Source organism: Meles meles, chromosome 1, assembly GCF_922984935.1.
Source record: "Meles meles chromosome 1, mMelMel3.1 paternal haplotype, whole genome shotgun sequence".
In the NCBI taxonomy this organism is placed as follows: domain Eukaryota; kingdom Metazoa; phylum Chordata; class Mammalia; order Carnivora; family Mustelidae; genus Meles; species Meles meles.
The window spans coordinates 66520293-66537170 of record NC_060066.1 but is presented as its reverse complement, the minus strand read 5'-3'; the positions used below and the strand labels follow the sequence as shown (position 1 = coordinate 66537170).

Genomic DNA, 16878 nt, shown 5'->3' with positions numbered 1-16878 from the left:
GATATCATACTGATAATTTAGCAACCTTTATACCAGCATTTTACAAGGGATGAGACTACTGTCCTACATTCACTGAGAAGAGAGACCAAGAGCTGAGCAGGAAAGGATGAAAATGAAAAGACTGGGGGTAGCAGTATCTGCCCCCCAGCCCCGAATGTCGTGAGCGACTTGGCTTTAGCCAAGTGTATTTGAGTCAGCAAAACTAACATCATGACTTTAACTTCACCCAGACACTTTAGAAGACAGGGGAGCAAAGAAGTGTTCTGACTCAAGCATGCTCTTTGAGGGCTTCATCCCCCCATTGCAATCAGTTTATCAAAATATTTTTTCCAACCCCGCATGGTGTTGTCCCCAGAGGAACCGTATGAAACACAACTATGTACATCTCACTGTATTTTCAGTGATGTTTCAGCATCCTTACATACGTCAGCGCCCCTTATAAACACAGCCACCCCTTTCCCTAGCCCCGCGTTGAGGTACCCTAAGAAATTCATGACTGCTTAACACACTGTTATTTCCTTGTCTAAGAGGACTGTACAGATCATGAACTGTCTTCATAATAGCAGAGGTGGGTTGTCACTTTAGACTGGCTTATGAAAGCCAACTCTCTCTCCATGCGTCTACCAAGAATATCTTCTAAATGAGCTCCCACAGATCTCCATGATGATGAAAACTGTGCCAGCATACCCAAGTACCCAAATAATACCACCACCAAATCTGTACTCTTACCTGTCTTCCCAAGGGTGACTGTTATTATCCCCCATTTTATGGAGATGGAAAATGACACCAGCGATAAAATCAATTTCTTAAAGTCATTCAGGTAATTAGAGATCACTTAGTACCAGAGCAGGTATTATAAAAGCCAGGTTTCCTACCAGACTATGCTGCAGGATCATCTAAAAACCAACACACTTTGGACTTGACTGGCATGGCTTGACACAATTCAGTCAATAAACTAGATCAAGGGGATCAAAGAGTCAACTGTGCTGAGAACAGACTGGATTCACTAAGACAATGAAGCTTTAACACCTCCTAAAAAGCTCTAAAATTTTAGTGGCATAGAAGCCTCTTCTGGCTGTGGCAGAGAAAAGGGATTAGTAAATCCTCTTCCTAAAAAAAACAACTGTAACCTCAGCAAAACTGTCGAAAATATCAACTTCAGGGCTCTGGAAATCAACTAAAGTCAAACAAAAAAACAGAGAAGTGTTTTTTCCATGAAAAACTGCGGAAATTTCTGGTAAGAAAGGTGGGAGTCTATAGCATTCTCACAAGAGCTTCTCCCACCTTCCCCCTGCCTCCCCGTGCTTCCGCCCTCCTCAGCTCGCCCTGCACAGTGGCCCTATCAAAATGGTGCTTCCACAGTGGCTCTCCTGCAGTGGCCGCATCACAGGGGCCCTGACATAGTGATAGACCCTGAAAACCTGCTTTCAGGTGGGGCTGCAGAAAGTAAATATCTCACTCCTGAGGGCGTTGTCAATAAAGTTAGCACACTATATAAGAAAAATGGAGAATGCCCACAATTCCCTTGGCCTGAGATTATAGCCCTCTTTGGAGCAGATATCAGGCTGTGCATCTGTAAAAAAGACCCAAGGGGGAAGCGGTGTCCCCATGGAAAGAAAAACCTAGATCTGACTTGAAAACTGCCTACTCTCTGAATGTCTCCCCCACCCCCCTAAAGTAACACATAGATCCATAGACAAGATGATTAACGATATTTGGTCACCTCTGACAAACCACCGACAGAACTAAGTTAAGCAGTTACTGGAGTGACCCCTAAAAAGAGAGGCTAAATTAAAAAACAAAAAATTGAGTAGAGAGAGCAGTTGCACATACAAGAGTCACAGGTTCTTAAATCAAGTCCAGGAAAGTTACAAAAAGACAAAACAGAACAACACAAACAAAAAACAACAACCAACTTCAGGAAATAGACTTGATAAATTAAGATGAATAATGTTCTTAGAGCAATCACCCCCCCAAAAAAATAGTTCAAAAAAATCAACAGAGGAAATAAAACAGTACACTAAGGAAGGTAAGGGAGGAACAGAGGGGCAACAACAAAAACACATACAGAAAAAACAATAAAATGGTACCTGTCAATACAACAATACCAATAATTCAGTTAAAGATCAATGAATGGAACAGTCCAATCAAAAGTCAGAGATGATCAGGCTGGATAAAAAAATCAAGATCCATAATGATGTACTGTAGTTGGCTAACTGAATTTAAATAAAGTAAAATAAAAAAAAAGGCAAGATCCAACTATATACTGTCTCCTAGAGACATGTTTTAGATTCAAAGACCTAAATAGTTTGTAAGGAAAATACTGGAAAAAGATACACAAACAGTACAAGAAGTGTCATGGCTATAATAATATCAGCCAAAACAGACTTTAAGAAAAGAAATATCCCTAGGGACAAAGAAAAACATTTTATGATCAATAGAAATACAAATACAAGCACTTTCAATGAATATATATTTAACAACAGAGCCCCAAAACATATAAAACAAAACTGACATAATTGAAAGGCAAGACAGACAATTTAACAATTATACCTATAGATTTCAATATCCTACCCTCAATAACTGACAGAACACCTAGAGGAAAAGAGAAAGAAGAGAAGAACAACACTATGAACAAAACTGACCTAACATTTATAGAACATTCCACCCAACAGTTACAGAATATGCATAGTTTTTAAGCACACATGGAGCATACAGAGAGGGGGAAAAAAACAAGCAAACAAAAAACAAAAAACTCCAGGACAGACCATATGCTAAACCATAAAAATGTCTTAATGAATTTAAAAAGATTTAAATGATTTAATTATGTTCTCTGACCAAAATGGAATTAAATTTAAAAAGTCAACTACAGGAAGAAATCTGGAAAATTCCAACCTTGGGAAATAAAATAACGGAATGTTAAAACTCATCATTCTAAGATTTTACCCTACTGACAAGCTCAAAAGTCAACCGGCCAGAGATTTCTGGATGCTGGAAGAACACATAAAACTCCTAGGCCAGAGCTACAGGACTTTTTTTTTTCCCCTGAAAGCAATAGCAGTAGCCAGAGTATCATTATTTTGGGGCCAGTTTGCCAAGGCTCAGTTCCCAAATCGCAACACAAGAAAGACCAGGTGGCCCATGCACATGGATACCAGGAAAGGAGACCTGAAGCTAAGAACCATGCATCTTTCATGAGGGCAGCAGGCGTGACTGCCCGCCACTTAGGAGGAAGAGAATATCTCTACCTTCTGATATAAACATCCTTTATATCGTGATATAAACATCCTTTAAAGATCAGCCAGAACAAAAGCAGTCAGTTCCTCCGCTCCGAAAATGTGCAGGGACACAGTCCCATGCAGAACTGCCTTCCAAGACAAACTCTAAATAAAGAATAGACAGATATTACGAAGGAAACGGGATCCTTTTCAATAACTGAATGAAACTGAAAACACATGTAAAATTTTATGGAATAAAACTAATGCAGTGTGTAGGACAAAATCATAGCTTTAAACACCTACGTCAGAAAAAGCAAAAAGGTCCCAAAGCAAAAAGGTCCCAATAAAAACTCTTGACAAACTATGAATATAGTGGAACTTCTTCAACTGGAAGAGGACATCTGTGACAACAGTAAACTTCACACTTCATGATGAAAAACTGATTGATTTCCCCCAAGATCAGAAACAAGGCAGGCATGTCTGTTCTTATCACTTCTATTCAATAGTAAACTGGTTCTAACCAGTGCAAAACCCAGGGGGGAAAAAAGACATCTATATTGAAAAGGAAGTAATATAACTGTCTACTCTCAGATGACTTCATTCGATATGTAAAGTGTCCTAAAGAGTCTACCAAAAAAACTCCTAGAACTAATACATGAATTTAAAGCACATGATATAAGAATATACAATAAACAAAAATAAATAAAAGTCAAATGCTTATATGGTAGCAATGAACAGTCCAAAAAATGATATTAAGATCATTCCGCTTAGTGAAATAAGTCAATCAGAGAAAGACAACTATCATATGATCTCCCTGATACGAGGACGTGGAGATGCAACATGGGGGGCTAGGGGATAGGAGAAGAATAAATGAAACGAGATGGGATTGGGAGGGAGACAAACCATAAGTGACTCTTAATCTCACAAAAAAAACCTGAGGTTTGCTGGGGGAGGGGGCTTGGGAGAGGGGGAGTGGGCTTATGGACATTGGGGAGGGTATGTGCTATCGTGAGTGCTGTGAAGTGTATGAACCTGGCGATTTACAGACCTGTACCCCTGGGGATAAAAATACATTATATGTTTATAAAAAAAAATAAGAAATAAATAAAAAATTTTAAAAAAGAAAAGAAAAAATCATTCCGATCACAGCAGCATCAAAAAGAGCAAAATACTTGGGGAAAAAATTAACAAAGTAAGTATAAAACCTGAATACAGAATTCTTTTTTTTTTTTTAAAGATTTTATTTATTTATTTGACAGAGAGAGATACAAGTAGGCAGAGAGGCAGGCAGAGAGAGTGAGAGGGAAGCAGGCTCCCCGCCGGCAGAGAGCCCGATGCGGGACTCGATCCCAGGACCTTGCGATCATGACCTGAGCTGAAGGCAGCGGCTTAAACCACTGAGCCACCCAGGCGCCCCTGAATACAGACTTCTTAAATAAAATGAAAATATGTTCATATGGAAAAAATTTAATAAATCCTACTTCAACAAAATGTAAGAATTCTGATGTCCAAAAGATAACATTTTTAAACAAACCACACTGAGTGGAAATATTCACAAATTATATGTCAGATACAGAAGATGTGTTCCAAAATAAAGAACACTTATAGCTCAATATAAGATAAACATCTCAATTTAAAAATGGAACAAAAGGTTTGAATAAGCATTTCGCCAACAGGATATATGAATGTCTAATAAGAACATTGAAAGCATGCCTGGTATCAATGGTCATGAGAGAAATGCAAATAAATATCATCTTGAGATAAACTACACATCCACTAACCCAGCTATAATTGCAACTGGTAATACCATGTGTTTGCAAAAATATAAAGAAACTGCAAACGTACATTGCTGGTGTATATGGCACAGTCATTTTGGCAGTTTCTTAAATATACACTTACTATGACCTAGCAATTCCACTCTTAGCATCCATCCAAGAGAATGAAAATATCCAAAGACTTGTACATGAATGTTCATCTCACCATCGTTGATAAAACAGTTCAAACTGGACATTTCCTGACTTTTTCTATACTAATACCTCTCTCTGAAAAGATCTTCAAGGCCCATCATTAATCATACTTGCTTGCTGACCCAAAGTCCATACCGGCAAATGGATAAATAAAATATGGTATAGCCATACAACGAATACTATCCGGCAATAAAAATGAATGGCATATGGATACATGTTACAATGGAGATAAACCTCAAAACATTTACTCAGTAGAAGAAACCAGGTGTAAAATATTACATTGAACCATTCCATTTATAAGAACTATCCAGAAAAGGCAAACTACAGAGATTGAAAGTAAATCAATTGATAGCGTAGAGTTTACAGGGGTTGTAGAGATGAGCCATGAGCAGGCATGAGGGACTTTTCAGGGTGCTAGAAATCTCTATAACTGGATAGTGGGGATGGTTCCTCCACTCCACAATTGGCTAAATAGTATTGAATTGTACACTTACAATGTGGTCCTTACGGGCAATTAAATTGTCCAAATTACTACCAAAATATGCATTTCTCTGTGCTATCCTAAAGAAATAAAACATATATTCTTGGGACCTGGGTGGCTCAGTGGGTTAAAGCCTCTGCCTTCGGCTCAGGTCATGATCCCAGGGTTCTGGGATCAAGCCCCGTATCCAGCTCTCTGCTTAGCAGGGAGCCTGCTTCTCCCTCTCTCTCTGCCTGCCTCTCTGCCTACTTGTGATCTCTGTCTGTCAAATAAATAAATAAAATCTTTAAAATAACATATATTCTTATTCTTTCTGTGGAAAGTGAGTAAGGAACTTATGCAGGAGAAAGTTCAATCTTGAAATTTCTTTTCTACTATACCCATGAATCGCTTCCTTCCTGTGATGGCCCCATTTACAGCTCTCTTAGCAAAAGCAAATGAAACCCTAGGGAGCTGAGGGATATACAAGCGATGATGAACTCTGGCATAAATGTCTTCTCTCACTAAGAATCTGAGGTTCTCACAAACAATTCATAGTCAGCCAGGAGAGGCCATTATCAGTGTTTTCCCATCCATGAGCTTCTGCCAACTCTCCCTTCTTACGATTAGAGTCCTTTGTGACTCTAGTCTCCTAGCCCGGACACATTTAAAGCATTGTCCCATGAGTAATTTTTGCACCACATTGACGCTAGTCCTTGGTTCCTTAGAGAGCCTAGCAACAAATCACAGCGTATGGTAACACTCATATATATACTTACCAAAAGAAATGTGCGGATTGTTCTTATTTTGTTAAGTTCGAAAAGCAATTTCTGTGCCTTCTCATGGTTACTACAATATTCATCATAGATACCAAACTTGTCTTTCTGTGAATTTGAATAAGGATAAGTTAGAGTCATGGTAATACGTATTTGGAAAGATCAACCTGTGTGATGTTTGTGAACATATTTTATGTGTCCAAAGCGTTTACTATATTTTGGGAACTCTACTCTGTGTATGTATCTAAGCACACTTCATTTACCAATTTTCTCTGATTCAAGAAGAATAATCTAGGAAAAAAGGTTATACGAACTAGAGTCCAATATGATGTATGCAATACTAAGTAAATGAGCCAAATGGTAGCAAATTACAGAGAAGAGAGTACTTAGCTTTCCTGAGACGGTTCAGATACAGCTTTAAAAAAAAAAAAAAAGTAGTATCTGAGCAAGGTTCAGAGAGATGAATGCATCATTCCCAGGCAGGGTGAGGGAAGAAAGCATTTTAGGAACAGGGAAAAGCATGTGCCTGATCATGCAGGAATAGAGGGACCTAATACCCTGCAGTTCACATGCACCAATCTGGACAGCTGTGTTTAGGAGGGACACGGACAAACAAGAGAATAGTCAGCAACAAGTGACTAAGATAATGATGGACTTAAGAGTCTCCAAATATGAGACTCTCTGTGACAAAGTATGAGAGGTCATTTCAAGTAGAATCATTTGTTAGTATAATAAAGTAAGGAAATGGTAGCTACTTTCAGACAGCTGTCATAGTGTAATGGGACTTACAACACTGTGTAGCTCCAAAACACAAAACTAAGACCACTGGGTGGACATTGCAAGGGCAATCCATAATGGGCAGTGGTAGGCAGATTCAGGATTAACATAAAGATCTTCTAGTGTTTATAGCTTTCATTAAAAGAGATCAAGTAGGAACAAGATAAATAACCTTCGTATTTGCCACAGAAGGGGTACTTTCAAAAAGGGAGTAATTTCACCATCATGACCTCTAAGCATCCTTCTGTCATTAGATTTTTCTCTCAGTGGCTAGGATTAGTATCTACCAAAGCAACTCCAATAAGAGGAAGACACAGAAAATGTATTGATCAAATATTAGAACCGAAGTACACCCTCTGGAATTTCCATGACATACATTTGGAAAGCAACACTGAGTGCTATTTTATATAGCCAGCAAAAAATATTTTGAGTTACTTATATTTTGAGTTACTTATTTCAAGAGATGGTATGACCCAAAAGGAAATACGCTTCAGAAATAGTTTAGCTAAATTCATGGATGACAGATTCATAGTGTGTTACTGAGGAAATGGATGTCAGAGTGCAAGATTCCCATGTGAGGCCCTGGACTAAGGCAGCAGATGCTCCAGCTGGCAGAAGATGTGAATTCATTCATGAAGAGGAACAGTCTGCATTAAGTGGACACAAACATGCGTGGTTTCCAGTCATACCCAAGGAAAGTACGGCTTGATCTTCCTGCGCCAAGGAGCCTCTCTCCATTTAATATTAAGTACCTTTATGAAATATTTCCTGATTATAAAAAGAACTTTTGCAGCTTTGCCCACTCCAGACAGGATTACAGACCTAAAAATTACATACCGGGGGCGCCTGGGTGGCTCAGTGGATTAAGCCGCTGCCTTCGGCTCAGGTCATGATCTCAGGGTCCTGGGATCGAGCCCCACATCAGGCTCTCTGCTCCGTAGGGAGCCTGCTTCCTCCTCTCTCTCTGCCTGCCTCTCTGCCTACTTGTGATCTCTGTCTATCAAATAAATAAATAAAATCTTAAAAAAAAATTAAAAAAAAAATTACATACCGTTAACTTTCTAAAGGCTAAATAGAAATAAAAATAAACAAAAATTGACTTCTGTGACAAAATACTCTTTTGCATTTTTAACAAAGAGACGAAAATGATTACAGGAGCATGATGTGTAATTTGAAACAACGGAGGACTGACTGGTTATTCTTCTGCACCACTCAGTACGACCTTCTGAGAAACTACCCTTGAAAAACAAGAGACTCCTGCGTCTGTGTACCTAGAGTGACAGGGCTCCTTCACCTGCAGGCTTGTCACCAGCCCATTAACAAGGGAACATTCTGACTCACAAAAGGCTCATCAGGCCATTGTAAGAGTAAGGATTTTCTCCCTCAAAAGGGAAATGCTCTATGTTTGGGGGAAACATAAAAATCCATTCATTATGAACAGCCTGAATATTCATTAGGATTCAAAGCTACAGAGGATGCCAAGAACTAACTTGCTGGAAAAAAGAAAAGGCTGTTTGTTCTTCACTGAATAAAATGGATGATGTGAGGACCTCACCCCTTTCCTGGCTCTCAGTGGAAGATTTCATTGGCCTTAAAAGACCCCAAACTTTCGGTGTCACATTTTACTTCTACACTGAGTTCTCACATGCTACTGTGCCAAAAGCTAAACCTTAAAATCTGGGGGATGGGGCAGAGCTTCTAAAATAAACAGAAATTGATCTTACAAAGTGAAGAAAGCTGGTTCCCACTTCTTGTTGAGTGTTAGGTTCTGGATGCAGGCATTCTTCCACGCCTTTTAAAAATTCTTTAGGTACAGCAAGGATATCTTCAATATTTGAGAACAGCATCTACAAATAAATATAATAAGTGCAATAGTGAAGCAGGTCAAAAAAAAAGTCCATGAGAGGATAGTATTCTCTTTGCAAGCTGAAAATTTCAGGGCATGCTTATCCTTTCTACCCACGCAGAGGGCAGAGGACCAATTTTGTCTGGACATCCTTTCTACTCCTACACAGCTCTGGGAACCAGGAACCCATTCCTGGCTCTCAGGAAAAGCCCGAATAACTAAATCCAAGCGTGACAGTCCCCAACCCATTAGTGAGAATGGGCAGCAGGTAACATAGTGCAGGCAGATTTGCTGGCAGGCTTTTGGGGGCAAAGGCTTCTTTGGTCTCTGGAACAGCATCCTGGAATGGACAGCTTCCCCTCTGGAAAGGTGCTGTGTCTGGAAGTGATAGCTTGGACAGCTACAAGGTCATTTTGCAGGGATGAGAAGAGCCAGCCCTGGGGCAAAGCAGATAACCTGGATGAAAGTGAAGAGCTAGACAGAACCTGGCAATCTTATCCACCTCCCTGAGTCACAGGTCCTGAACCTTCTCTTCTGTCTGGAGTCCCCAAATGAGAGCTGATGTGTCTTCAACTTGTTTGAATAATAAGTGTCTATTGCTTGGGACCAAAAGCACACAAACTAAAATGCTCCCATGGTAAGAGAATTTGAAAGTTCATTTTTAATTTATAAAAAAATAGTCAGAAGAGCCTATAAAAATCCTTGGGGAATTTTTTTTTTTTTTTTGTAAAATAAAACAGCAAATCAGCACCAAAAATAAACATCAATAATAATTTAGGCAGCTTAAATGAATAATAACAGTAGTGCAATTAATTTTCATGTACCTCCTCCCCCTTTACAAAACTCTTCATCATTTTCCTTTCCTAAAAGGAAAGGCTTATACATGTGTTTCTGAGTTGAAGACATTATGCAGACATTTTCTGCACCACGGAACCACCCAAATCATTTACTCTTTGGTGATCAAAGATTGAAGTCACATTTGTCCACATCTTGCTTCCTAAGCCACCTCAGGAAATGCTCCTACTTAGGGCTCTGTTCCCCCTTGCTCACAGACACTGAGGTTCTTGGTCATGTGTTTGTTTTTCTTCCTCTTTTCAAACTGCCCAAAGGCCTCGGCAAAAAATTGTTCCATGTCTTCTACGCCTCTACGTCCTCATCACTCTGTTTCTTTTCCCAAAACCTCTTTCCCTTTATCTCAGGGTCGTCCACACAAGTGACTGGCACAGAACTTATAGTGGAACTGAGGAGAAGCTCAAGAGCCTAGAGTAACATCCCACAGAAGAAATTTTAACTAAAAGGGAATGTGTGCTTGGGTTGAGGGCAGACTGTGCCTCTTCTCACCTTCACTGTTTCTTCTGTTACATTTTGATCAATTTTTGATGCAGCACACTGGTTCATTCAGTGTAAGAAAACCTGCATGAAAAAAACAAAAAAAAAAGATATTGTGAAGGCAACATTAGGTTAATAAAATAACAGGGTGTTGATTAGAACTAAATTTTTTATAGGAAACCAGAGTTTAAAAACCCAGTAACTCCTGAGAATAATTGTTTAGTTGTAAAAGGTGAAACCCTGGTTCACAGTGGTTTCTCCCTGGGAATATATCCTTCAGAATTTGGGGGCAAGGGGCGCCTGGGTGGCTCAGTGGGTTAAGCTGCTGCCTTCGGCTCAGGTCATGATCTCAGGGTTCTGGAATCGAGTCCTGCATCGGGCTCTCTGCTCAGCGGCGAGTCTGCTTCTCTCTCTCTCTCTGCCTGCCCCTCTGTCTACTTGTGATCTCTCTCTGTCAAATAAATAAATAAAATCTTTAAAAAAAAAAAGAATTTGGGGGCAAGACCAAAAGTGATCATGTATATATGAACTAAATTTATCCACCACGATCTCAATGTTCTGTGGTAAACAGTTAGGAGTCAAAATTTCCTAAATTTCTAAGTCTTGCGAAGTACAAAACACCAAAATCTAATGAAAAATTATGAATAATGAATAATGAAATATTGAAATATTGAATAATGAAAATAATGAAATAATGAATAATGAAAAATGTATCTCCTTCAACTCATTTTTTGTCCTCCCCACTCTTTCCGTCAGGCATGCACAGCAGATCACTCTTAAAAGTCACACAGACATGTTCATTGCTATAACATTTTCAGATAGTTGTGGATATTCTTCTTTAATACAACACCATACCTCAGGTCATTTCTTAAAGGGTAGTCATGATTTTTAATCTGAAACCAACCATATCAGTGAACTCTCCACACTCTGTTGCATTAACACCAACTGATCTATCTGCAGTTTGAAGAGATCTATTATATATGCTTGATGCTATAAGGTATTTTAGCAATGATGCACTGGGAGTTAAACATATCTTCAAGATATTAACACATTTTGTTATTTAATATCAAAGAAAACCCACATCACAATAGTTAGTATCAGTATCCAACTCATTAGAAAAATCTGTAAGTATGAGGAAAGTATCGAGCTCATAGATATAAATTTTCCAAAACTCGAAATTCACTTGCAAACTTGAATTTATCATCATCAGCAAATACTATCAGTTGTTTTCCTTGAGGTGACAAGCTTACTTCATCCTTTTTGAAAAAAACCTATCTGCCAAATGCCTGAATGCCAGGAAACTGAAACATAGTTTATCTCACAGTTGTTATTTCAAGTAAATATAATGTTCCATAGCAACTCAACCACAAATTCTAGTCCCTGGAGACAACCATATTTTTGAGTATGAGCAGAAGTACTAGGTATACTTCCCATTTCATCACACAGAATATTAAAAAGACACATGCTCAAGAGTCAGGACTTAATAAAACTCATAATTTTTACAGCTTTAAGTGAAATTGGCATCCCCTTGTCACTCCCTCATGAGTGAGGACCAGGAAGTATGTCGTGGCTACTAGTAGAGTTTGGTGCCACTGCTGGATTCACACTAAAACATCAGCAGTTTTACACATGACTGATTTTCCCCCACCAGTGTAAGCAACAGCACAGTAGCGGGTCAGGGGGGTGGGGGGGAAGCAAACGAAGTCTTAGAAGTCTTAGTATTACCACGAGAATAGCTTTGACCTTACATATTCTCCAAAAGGATTTTTGCAAAACGCCAAAAACCTGCAAAGCACTAGTTGAGAGCCACTGTTTTAGGTATATAAAACATATCAATAAACAAAATAGTCAAGAATTTCTGCTCTTATTCTAGTGGGAGGAGGCAGACAATATGCAATAAACATAATAAACATATTCAGCGTACTAGAAGCTAGGTGCTAAAACTGAGCAATGAACTTACTGTAATAATAACATATCTACACACAATTGAAAAAAATTATTATTAAATGTTACCAAACATTTAAATTATACCAAGTCTCTACAATCTCTTTCAGAAAACAGGAGTAGAAGAAACATTTCCTAACTTGTTTTATGAGGCCAGCATCATCCTAATACCAAAACCAAAGACTTCACAAGAAAATAACAGACCAATATCTCTTATAAGTATAAAAGTTCTAAGTGGGGCGCCTGGGTGGCTCGGTGGGTTAAAGCCTCTGCCTTAGGCTCAGGTCCTGATCTCAGGGTCCTGGGATCAAGCCCAGCATAGGCTCTCTGCTCAGTGGCGAGCCTGTTGCCTCCTCTCTCTCTGCCTGCCTTTGCCTACTTGTGATCTCTATCTGTAAAATAAATAAATACAATCTTTACAAAAGTTCTAAGCAGGGGCGCCTGGGTGGCTCAGTGGGTTAAAGCCTCTGCCTTCGGCTCAGGTCCTGATCTCAGGGTCCTGGGATCAAGCCCTGCATAGGGCTCTCTGCTCAGCAGGGAGCCTGCTTCCTCCCCTCTCTCTGCCTGCTTCTCTGCCTACTTGTGATCTCTGTCTGTCAAATAAATAAATAAAATCTTAAAAAAAAAAAGAAAAGAAAAAAGTTCTAAGCAAAATATTAACAAGTAAAAGCCAAAAATGTCTAAAAACAATTGTACTCCACAACCAAGGGGAATTTACCATAGGTATGCAAAGCTGGTTCAACATTCTAAAATCAGTTAATGAAATCCATCTCATTACCGATCTAAAAAGAAAAATCATACGATGTGATCAAAAGATGAAGAAAAAAGCATTTGACAATTCCAACACCCACTCATGACAAATACTCAGTAAACTAAGTATACAAGGGAATGTCCTCAACATTATTAAAAAAAAAATCTTTTAAAAAAACCCTACAGCTAACATCATATATAATGGTGAGAAACTAGAAAATTTCCCATTACAATCAAGACCAAGGCAAATCCTGTCACCACTCCTTTTCAGCATTGTCTTCCATTTCCTAGTTAATACAGTAAGACAAAAAGGGAAGTAAAAGGCTTATAGGTTGGAAAGGAAAAATAAAACTGTCTTTGTTCACAAACGATATGATTGTCAGTGTGGGAAATGCAAAAGAATCGACAAAAAACCTCCTGGAACTTAGAAGCAATTATAGCAAAGTTGCAGGATACGTGGTTAATATACAAAATTCACTCACTTTCCTCTGTGCCAGCAATGAACAAATGGAATTGAAATTAAAAACACAATACCATTTACATTAGCACCTCCAAAAATGAAATACTTAGGTATAAATCTAACAAAATATGTACAACAGGAGGAAAGCCACAAAACTCTGATAAAAATATACCAAAAGAGACTAAATAAATGGAGAGAGGCAGTCCACATTAATGGATAGGAAGACTCGGTAATGTCAAGATGCTAGTTCTTCCCAACCTGATTTAACACAATTTTAATCAAAATTCTAGCAAGTTCTTTGGTGGATATCAACAAAACGATTTTAAGTTTATATGGAGAATGAAAGACTCAGAATAGTCAAAACAGTACTAAAAAAAAATAAGGAAAAAGTCACAAGACTGACACTACTGGATTTCAAGGCTTAATATAAAGCCATAATCAAAACAGTATGGAATTGGTTAAAGAACAAATAGATAAATGAAATACAACAGAGAGCCCAGAAACAGACTCACACAAATATAGTCAACTAAGCTTTGACAAAGGAGCAAAGGCTATGCTATACAATGGAGAAAGGATAGTCTTTCTAACAAACAGTGCTGGGAACAACTGGACATCCACATGTAAAAAGATTAGAAAAAAAAAATCTAGACACAGACCTTACATCCTTCAGAAGAATTAGCTCAAAATGGATCAGACCCAAATATAAAATACAAAACCCTAAAGTGCCTAGAATTAACATAGGGGGAAATTTCTAGGTGATGATATGGTGATGACTTTTTTAGATGTAACACCAAAGGCATGATCCATGAAAAAAAAAATTGACAATCCAGACATCATTAAAATTAAAAACTTTTCCTCTGTGATGACAAGAGAATGAGAAGACAAGCCACAAACCAGAAAGTATTTCCCTAAGAATTATATGACACATGTGATAAAGAATCATAGTCCAAAATGTACAAAGTAAAATTCAACAATAAGAAACTCAACAATGAAATTTAAAAATGGGCAGAACTGAACAGACACCTCACCGAAGATATACTCATGGCAAATAAGCGTATGAAAAGGTGTTCAAATCTTGTGTCATTAGGCAGCTACAAATTAAAAGAACAATGAGATACTACACACTTATCAGAAAGGAGAAAATCCAAAATACTGAGAGTGCCAAAGGCTGTCAGGCTGGGGAATAATCAGAAACACTCACTCATTGCTGGTGGGAATGCAAACTGATACAGCCACTTTGGGAAACAGTTTGGCATATTCTTACCATAAATGTTCTCACCATGCCAATTCAGCGATCGTGTTCCTTAGAAGTTACCTAAATGAGCTGAAAATTTATCCATAACAAAACCTGCACCTGCAAGTTCACAGCAGCTGTATTCATTAATGACAAAAGTGGGAAGCAATCAAGATGTCCTTCAGTAAGTGAATGGATAAATACATCCAAACGATGGAATATTCTCAACCTAAAAAAGAAATGAGCATGATCTGGCCCCTCCATCCTCTCATATTCTGTCTCATCCCAGCTTCCCCATTCTGGACCACTGCCCAACCACAGCCACCTCTCTGTGCCTCCCCAACAAGCCACGCCTACTTCCACCTTGGCACCTTTTCACAACCTGCTTCCTCAGCCTAAAACCCTCTTCATCTGGCTGCCTCCTACTGTCACTCACTCCTAAGCTTCAGGTCTTTCATGGCCATCCAGTCTAAGTGTTCCCTTTCCCACCCCCCATCATTACCTACCTACCCCATTACTCTACTTTATCTACCCCATGGCACTACCTGCTCCTCCATGTCCCATTTTATGTATTTGTTTACTAGTCCCCCACATTCATACCAGAGCTCTGTGAAGGCAGTCTACCTGTTTTGTTCACTTGGGTTTCCCCCGTGTCTCCCAACAATACCTGGCACTTGGTAAGCACTCAGTAACTCTAGTGGTATAAGTAAAAAATATTTTCTTCACTAGAGGGTCTTTGTTTCTAAAGACCACCAGACTGTGTAGTATTAAGTCCCCTCGTGTATTATCTTCCCAGCTATTAGAATACAGCTAATCATCAGCAACTTAGAATATAAGAATATCATACAATCGCTTTTCTTTTTCATCATCATATACCAGGGTACCTCAATATTAACACTCTGGACACTTGTGTCAGAAAAATGTTGGTTGTGGGGTTTGTCCTGTACATGTAGGATGTTTAAGTGTTTCATGGCCTGCACTGACTAGATGCTAACAGCAACTACCATCCCAGTTGCAACCACCAAAAATGTCTCTCCACATTGCCATGACTCAGCACCCCCACAGTGGTGCAGTTGAGCGCCCCTGGTATATACAATCCCCAAATACCTATAGCACTATTAAGGAAATTCACAAATTTGAGACTAAAAGCTTCTGCATTATCAACATCTCTGGGCTACATGATAAAAATAATTTTTTCTGGCTTCCTGGGTTTTAAGCAATGTCCCCTATTTCTCCATATATCTTCTTATTTCAATGATTTTGTTAGATTATAAGTAAAAAGTCCACCACATTTTTATAAAATTATTAGGCAGAATTTAAAGTTCCTTTCAAACAAAGCAGATTTTTTAAAGCTCCCTTTGTTGTATAGTTTCAATTCAGGCACGATGAAGAACAATTATAAAATACTTGGAGTTTGCATGTCTGTTCTCCATCAGACTATATAACACTACAGAAAATGTATGGGCAGCATGTTTTCATCTTTTGGAACAGATATTAGTTTGTCCCTAGACTGCCATGACAACATTCCACCCATACAAAGCTCCAAAAACAGAGAATAATAAATCACTTGTCACTTGTTCAGTAGCACTGAAGACTAACCCTCTTGGGCATCTATCTCTCTACAAACGATTAAAGGAAAATATATGTCACCCTGGGTTACTCAGATAGATGCCTAAAAAGATCACAGGGATACCAAACAGTATGTCAATATCCAGAGGAAAAAATCTTGGAATGTTGGTGTTTTTTCATGATTCAGAACCAAAAGGATTTATTACGTCCTATTTGTTGAGAGCCTGTTAATATGTACTCAATTTCCCACAAAAAGATGTTTTATTCTTTCTCAAAACAACTATTATTTCAAAATTAACATCACCAACATCTAGACGAAGATCATTTTTCACCATACAACCATACTTTTTAAACTTCCTTGGCTGAAACTTCTCCAGGATTTGAGGATAATTAAAACATTATTTAGTGTCTTCTGTTTGACCTCAATGTGTTAAAAGGCAGCATGACAGAACTGTGCTCTTCAGGACTTCTCAGGGGCAAGAATTTATGAAGGATCAGCATGTAATCGGTAATCTAACCACATACAAGGCACAAGATTTTAAGGATGG

General features: G+C 38.6%; 1 pseudogene; it reads right to left on the bottom strand.

Annotated features, from left to right (window-relative positions):
• Positions 1-16878, bottom strand: part of LOC123945001 — an 88917-nt pseudogene that overhangs the window by 10327 nt on the left and 61712 nt on the right.